Consider the following 7888-nt stretch of genomic DNA (forward strand, 5'->3'; position numbering starts at 1 on the left):
ATCTCAAAAGGAGGAAAAAATGTAGGAGAAAGGATTGTGGTGTGATCATTCCCCACAAGGAGGACACTTTCTCACTTTCCCTCTTCCTCTCTCTTTTAACTAAAAAAAAAAAATCTGGTGAATCAAAGATTTCAATGGTCTGAAAAGAATAATGGCTTTATAATATCACTTTAGAAGAATTATTAAATAAGCAACTACTACAACAAACAGAAGAAAAAGAAACCACTCAGTAGAAAGAACATGATTTCCAGAATGGCCACAATACCCAGTATTCAATTAAAACTTACAAAGTCTGCAAAGAAAGAAGAATCTGGGGCATATACCAGAAAACTAAACTAAAATAAAACCTGCCTGAAGATGCTGATATGGCTGGAATGTTACAAAAACAATTTAAATAATACGTCATAAATATGTTGAAAGAACTAAAATAGCCACTAAAAGTGTGAAACAGGTTTAACAAAATTGAGAGTATTAATGAAAAGATATGAAATATTTTAAAAAATTAAATACAAATTCTGGAGCTGAGAAATACAATTTAACTGAAGAGTTCATTACATTAGATAGATGTCATATGCGAGAAAGCAAACAAGTCAGTGAATTTGAAGATATTTAATTCAGATTACCATTCTGAACAACAGAAAAAATATGAAGAAAACTTAACAGCATCTAAGGGTTCTATTTGACATCATGAAGTGTACCAATATATGCATAATGGAAATTTATGAAGCAATGGACAGATAAAGGAACAAAAGAAATATTTAGAGGAATAATACCTGGAAATACTTACATTTGATGAAAAACCCTTATATGTCCAAGAAGATAAACAGATTCCTAGTAAGATAAGAAATGGATCACCATATACAAGGGATCTTTTTTTTTTTTTTGGAGAGGTTTTTTTTTTTTTGCTATAGGGCACGTGCACTCGCGAGACAGAGAGAGACATAGAGACAGAAAGCGAGAAATCACCCCCCAGGGAGGGTGGTCACGCCACAATCCCTTCTCCTCCATTCTCCTCTCGGGATCTTGGGCACGCACGCACACGCACCCGGCGTGAGTTTTAAGCCACCGGGTCCGGGATGTGAACCACAGTCGACTACGTGGGAGTCCAGCGACATAGCCATTACGCTAACTGCTGGTTCCCATACAAGGGATCTTCAATTAAGACTCTGTAGATAAACTTTGAGAGAGTTTGCTTGTATTTGACCTGACCTATAAGGACTGGTACAAGAAATCTCCAGGGTGAAATGAAAAGACAATAATTAAATCTTTTCAGAGACTTTTTTTAAAGCAGTAAATGTAAATATAAAATTAAATGCAAATATAAAAAGAAATATAATTGCAGTTTCTTAATTTTTTCTATATGATTTAAAAGACAACTTCAAAAATAATTTTCTATACTTATGTTGATGGACACACCATATATAAAGATGTAATTTGTAACATTAAAAGCATAAATGGGGGTTGGCAAAGCAATATAGGAACAAGTGATTTGCATATTACTGAAATTAAGTTGATATTAGCGTACTAGGTAGTTGTGAATCAAGTTGATAATTATAACTCACAGGACAACGAATAAAAAAATTAATAACATATAATTTAAAAATAAAAAGGTAATGAAAACAGTACATCAGAAAATGTCTTTTAAACACAAAATATAGGAATTAATAAAAAAATGATATGATATATATAGAAAACAAAGAGTAAAAGTCAGAGGTAAAAGCTAACTTTTAGTGGTTACATTAAATGTAAATTGATTAAATCCTCCAAATAGAGAGCATCAACATAATCAAAGTTGTTTCTTTGAAAGTATCAAATAAATTGACTCATTTTCAACTAAATTAATCAAATGTGAAAGAGCAAAGATTGAAATGGCTGAAATAAAGCTATTTTTATTCAGAGATGCATGGTCTTCTCAATAGAAAAGACTTCAAAAGTACTATTAGAGCTAATAAATTAGTATATCAGAGTTCTAGAATATAAGAGGAATATACAAAAATCAGTAGTATTTAGGGACCAGCAGTTAGCATAATGGTTATGTCACTGGACTCCCACGTAGTCAACTGTGGTTCGAGTCCTGGACCTGATGGCTTAAACTCACACCGGGTGCGTGTGCGTACGTGCCCAGGATCCCGAGAGGAGAATGGAGGAGAAGGGATTGCGGCATGGCCATCCCCCCTGGTGGGTGATTTCTCGCTTTCTGTCTCTCTGTCTCTCTCTTTCTGGCGAGCACACGTGCCCTATAGCAAAATCCTCTCCAAAAAAAGAAAAAAAAATCAGTTGTATTTCTATATAAGTACTAATGAATTACCCAAAATAAAAATGAGAGAAAATATCATTTATAATAGTATCAAAGTAATAAAACACATTGCATAAACTGTATACATTCAAACAAGGAATTACAAGTGGTGTACACAGAAACCTGAAAAGACATTGTTTTTAAAAGCATAGAAAATTTAAATAATGCAAATACATCCTATGCAATGGATTGGAAAAGTTAATATTGTTAAGATGGAAATACTACCCAGAGCTAACTTCTGATTCAAGCAAACCCTGTCAAATGTCTCTGTGTGTTTATGTTTCAAAATGCACAGCTGATTCTAAAATTTCTATGACAATACAAGGAACATGGAATAGCCAGTCATGAAATAGAAAAAAGTAGAGGACTCAAGTTTCCTGATTTCCAACGAAATTCACAACAAAACCGTAATAATCAAGGGAATGTAGTGATGACATGAGGATAGTCACGGACTAGAACTAAGATTTATAAAATTAACTCATACACTTATGGTCAATTTATTGTGACAATGTTGCCAAAACCATCACATCAGAATATTTTCTTTAACAAATGGTGCTGGTACAATTGGATATCCACATACAAAAGAGATCATTTCAACTTCGCTCTCAAACTGTATGGAAATATTAGCTCAGAAAATATAAAACACCTAAATATAAGAGCTAAAATGATAAAACACTTAAAAGTAAAACTGTATCTCTGGATTTTTTTTTTAGAAAGAGATTTTTTTCTATAGGGCACGCATACTTTCTGTAGAGACAGAGACAGAAAACAAGAAGTCATCCCCCAGTGGAGATGACCACGCCACAATCCCTTCTCCTCCATTCTCCTCTCAGGATTTTGGGTGTACATGCACATGCGTCTGGCATGAGTTTAAGCCACTGGGTCCCCTCAAACCACAGTCGACTATGTGGGAGTCCAATGATGTAACCATTATGCCATCTGCTAGTCCCATGTGTAAATCTTCATAACCTTAAATTAGACAACATTTGTTAGATATGATACCAAAATATAGGCAACAAAAGGTGAAATAGCTACACTGAATTTCATAAGAAATAATAAATTCTGTGCATCAAAAGATGCCACGTGGAGAGAGAAAAGATAATCCACAGAATGAGAGACAAAGTAGTAAAACAAATAACCATAAGGACACTGGTGTCCAAAATGTATGACAAAAACGTATAACTGAACAATGTAAAATTTTTATAACTCAGTTCAAAATGAGCAAAGGAGTTGAACAACTATTTCTTGAAAGAAGATATAGAAATAGCCAATAAGCACACAAAAAATACTTTACATCATTAATCATTAAGGAAAAGTAAGTTAACTCACAGTGAGATAAGTCTTTATACCCTTTAGGGTGGTTATAACTTAATAAAAGAAAAATAAATGTTAGCAAGGATATGGAAGAATTGGAACACTCATAAATTGCTCATTAGAATGAGAAATGTTGGGGCCCAGCAGATGGTGTGGTGATTAAGGATGCTGGACTTCCATAAGGCTGACCGTGGTTCAAGTCCAGGACTTGGTGGCTTGCATTCTTGCTTTCTTTCTCTCTCTTTCTCTCTCAGCCTGTCCCTCTCTGGTCAAATTAAAATTAGTAAAAATAAATAATTAAAGTAAAATAAAATAATTCTTTAAGATAAAAAAAGAATATAAGGTGCTACATAAAAGTCAGTAAGTTCTTCAAAAAAGTTAATCATACTGTTTCCATATAGCCCCCAAATTACACTTCTAGTATATAACCAAGAGAATTGAGAATATAGAAAAGAACTTGCACATGAATTTTTTTAAAAGAGGATTTTGCTATAGGGTGCATGCACTCACCAGATAGTCAGAAAGTGAGAAGTTGCCTCCCAGGGAGATGGCCATGCCACAATTCCTCCTATTCCATTCTTCTCTTGGAATCTTGGGCATACACACACATGCACCTGGTGTGAGTTTTAAGTTTCTGGGTCTGGGACTCGAACCATAGTATACTACATCGGAGTTCAGTAATGTAACCATTATGCCATCTTCTGGTCCCCATTTTTATGAAAGCACTATTCCTAACAGCAAATGTTGAAGTAACCTGAATGAGCATCAACTGATGACTGTATATACAAAAAGTAATTCCATAAAAAAGGAGTGAAGTACTGGGACCAGCAGTTGGTGTAATGACTACGTCACAGGACTCTCATGTAGTCGACAACAGTTTGAGTCCCTGACCCAGCAGCTTAAACTCACGCCGGGCGCGTGTGCATGCATACCCAAGATCCCGAGAGGGGAATGGAGGAGAAGGGATGGCGGCGTGACCATCCCCTGGGGAGTGATTTCTCACTTTCTGTCTCTATGTCTCTCTCTGTCTGTCTGGCGAGCGCACGCGCCCTACAGTGAAAATCTCTCCAAAAAAACAAACAAACAAAAAAGGAGTGTAGTACTAGTAGTACGATTCACCCACATTTATATGCTACAACTTAGATAAATCTTGGAACAGCATACTAAGTGAGAGATGCCATATTATAAAATCCATATATTGCATGACTCCATCTAATATGAAATATTCAGAGTAGGCAAACAATAGAGACAGAAAATGGAAACTCTTGTTTGGTGCATACATATTTAGGATCACTATTCTTGTTGGATTGATTCATTTATCACCGTGTAATTTCCTTCTTTGTCCTTATGGAATTTTAAAATAATTTTATGAGTGAGAGACAAAGAGAGAGAAAGAGACAATGGCACCCCAGTGGAGTGTTCATGCCGTGATCCATCCCTAGCTTCAGTCAGCCCTGCATCATGTGCACATGCACACCTGGCATGTTCAACAGGGTCTCCAGTTGTGAACCCATAACCTTCTCCTGTGGGTCAGCCTCGCAGATCATTATTTCATCACTGCATTACTGTCTGTTTCCTGTCCTTATAACAGTTTTTAGTATGAGTTCTACTTTACTTGATATTAAAATAGCCATTTCTGCTTTTATATTAATGTTAGCATGATATGTGTTCTTTCTATCCCTTTATTTATAACTATCTTATCATTGTGTTTGGAGTTATTTTCTTGTAAATAGCATTTGGTTGAGTCACAGTTTTTCGTTTGCTAGTAAGTTTCTTTAGTTGCTATTTTTAGATCATTTACTTGTGTAGTAATAATAGATACTGTCAAAGCTTTACTCTTCCATTCTGTTACTTAATTTATGTTCATTTTCTTTGCTTTTTTTTTCTCTCATTCTTGTTTTCCTATGAATCACTTTAATATATCTTAGGATCCCATCTTGTTTTGTTTTTACTGTTTTTGAGGATGCAGTATAGATGGAATTTTTTGAAGTTGCTGTAGGTATAATACAATATTCATATTTAACTTATCAGAACCTATTGAATTTAATGTTTTATCACTTTGAGTGCAGTAGTGAATCAGACCTCTCTGAGAATAAAATCCCTTTACTTTCCCCAGTTTTGAAATATAATTTTGTCAAGTGTTCTGTCTACAGTGCATGAAATGTTACTTATTTTTTCAATCCTCAAATATGATTTAAGCACCTCATGACAAGAGCAGTCTACTATATTTGCCCCCTCTTTTTACCCATCTCATTGTTCTTTCATTTTTGAAGTCCTAAGTCTTCTATTACTTTCATTTTATTTTGTTTTCTTTTCTATTTGGAGAGAATCTTTTAGCTACTCACTAAAACTAGGCTTGCCAGTAAATGCTGGTTTTTCTTTGTCTGTCCTGTTTGTTCCTGAAGAACACTTTCACTAGATATAGAAGTAACTCTTTAGCATTCTTTACCATTCCTTGCTTTTAGCACTTAACATGTTACATCACTTTCTTGTTTGTGCCATAAGGGAAGCACGTACGGAAGCTTTGGAGAATGCTATGCTCTTGTAATGGAGTATTTCTCCTACTTCGTGTTTCAGCCCTTTGCTACCCATGGGTTTCCTTATCTATTCCTGTGCTGCTTAAGCAGGCAAGCACCTTCTGTTTACTTGGTGAAAGACCAGGGGCACCAGTACTTGGGTAACTTTCTTTCAGTTGGTAGAGGCCACTGGGTAGAGATTTGGGAAATACTGAGTTTGAATGTTTCTCTGCCAGTGGAAATAGGATTGAGATAATCCTATTCTGGGTCACCTGTTGCTGCTAGAAGAAACACCAGGACTGCAAGTTTTGCTGGTAGTGAAGCAAGTATCAGTCTGCTGATGGTGGATGTGGGACAAGCATGACCATCCCATTGTTTGCTATTGCTGCTTCTCTGATAACACTGACCCACTACTGCTACAGGGTATATGCCTTTTTATGTAATCCCTGATGAGCTTTCCCTTTATGAGTCTTTGGCCGAATACATCAGGCCTTTTTGCTTCTTTTATTGAAATTTCAAAGGTAGAAAAAGAACTAGTTATAGGTCATTAGAAAGTAAAATAAAATATACCAACAATTACATGCAAGTATTGGAAATTGTTAAGCATAGCAAATGTCGTTTCACATCAGTAGCCCTTTACTGTATGTACAGCTCTATGCCAGGCAAAATGGATAAACCAAGGATGTGCTTCTTTTTTTTTTTTTTTCTCTTTTCCTTTCTTTTCTTTTTTCTTTTCTTCTTTCCTTTTTCCTTTTTCTTTTCTTTTCTTTTCTGAGGTTTTTAGTATAAGACACGTGTGCTCGCCAGAAAGGCAGAGAGAGACAGAGAGACAGAAAGCGAGAAATCACCCCCCAGGGGGGATGGCCATGCTATAATAACTTCTCCGCCATTCTCCTCTCGGGATCTTGGGCACTCACACATACTTGCTCAGCGTGAGTTTAATCCACTGGGTCTGGGACTCAAACCATGGTCAACTACATGGGAGCCCAGCGACACAGCCATTACACCAACTGTTCGTCCCAGATGCACATATTTTCACACTTATACATTTTGTGCTAATATAATTATGCTCTATTTCAAATTTGTAATACAGTGTGCTAATTGGCATGATTTTATTCTATTTCCTTTTCTAAATAATCTGTGCTTATGGGAAATAGAATAAAATAGTGATACACTTACATATCAATATGTATTTATATATGTATATATCACTAACATATGTATATGTTTATGATATCATATGTGTGCAATAAATAGGCTGATATAAATATATGGTTATATAAATGTATGATTCCAATGTGTCTATCTACTTGGTTGTCTATTAAATCAGAACCAGAGATAATTAAGAGGAGAAAATGAACAGAATTTTTTTGAGAGTTTGTGTGTGTGTGTGTGTGTGTGTGTGTGTGTGTGTTTTGTTTTTGCTATAGGGCGCCTACACTCACCAGAAAGACAGAGAAAGACAGAGACAGAAAGCCAGAAATCACCCCCCAGGGGAGATGGCCACGCTGTAATCCCTTCTCCTCCACTCTCCACTAGAGATCTTGGGCACGCACGCACACGCACCTGGCATGACATGAGTTTAAGCCACCAGGTCCGGGACTTGAACCACAGTCGACTACATGGGAGTCCAGTGACATAGCCATTATGCCAACTGCTGGTCCCCAAAATTAACAAATTTAAGAAAATTTTTTTTCTTAAATCTTAAATGTCAGGTTAGGAAAATTTATCTGCTAGAGACAGATACTTTTTTCTTCTAGTA

Source organism: Tupaia chinensis, unplaced genomic scaffold, assembly GCF_000334495.1.
Source record: "Tupaia chinensis unplaced genomic scaffold, TupChi_1.0 Scaffold143996_1, whole genome shotgun sequence".
Classification (NCBI taxonomy): domain Eukaryota; kingdom Metazoa; phylum Chordata; class Mammalia; order Scandentia; family Tupaiidae; genus Tupaia; species Tupaia belangeri.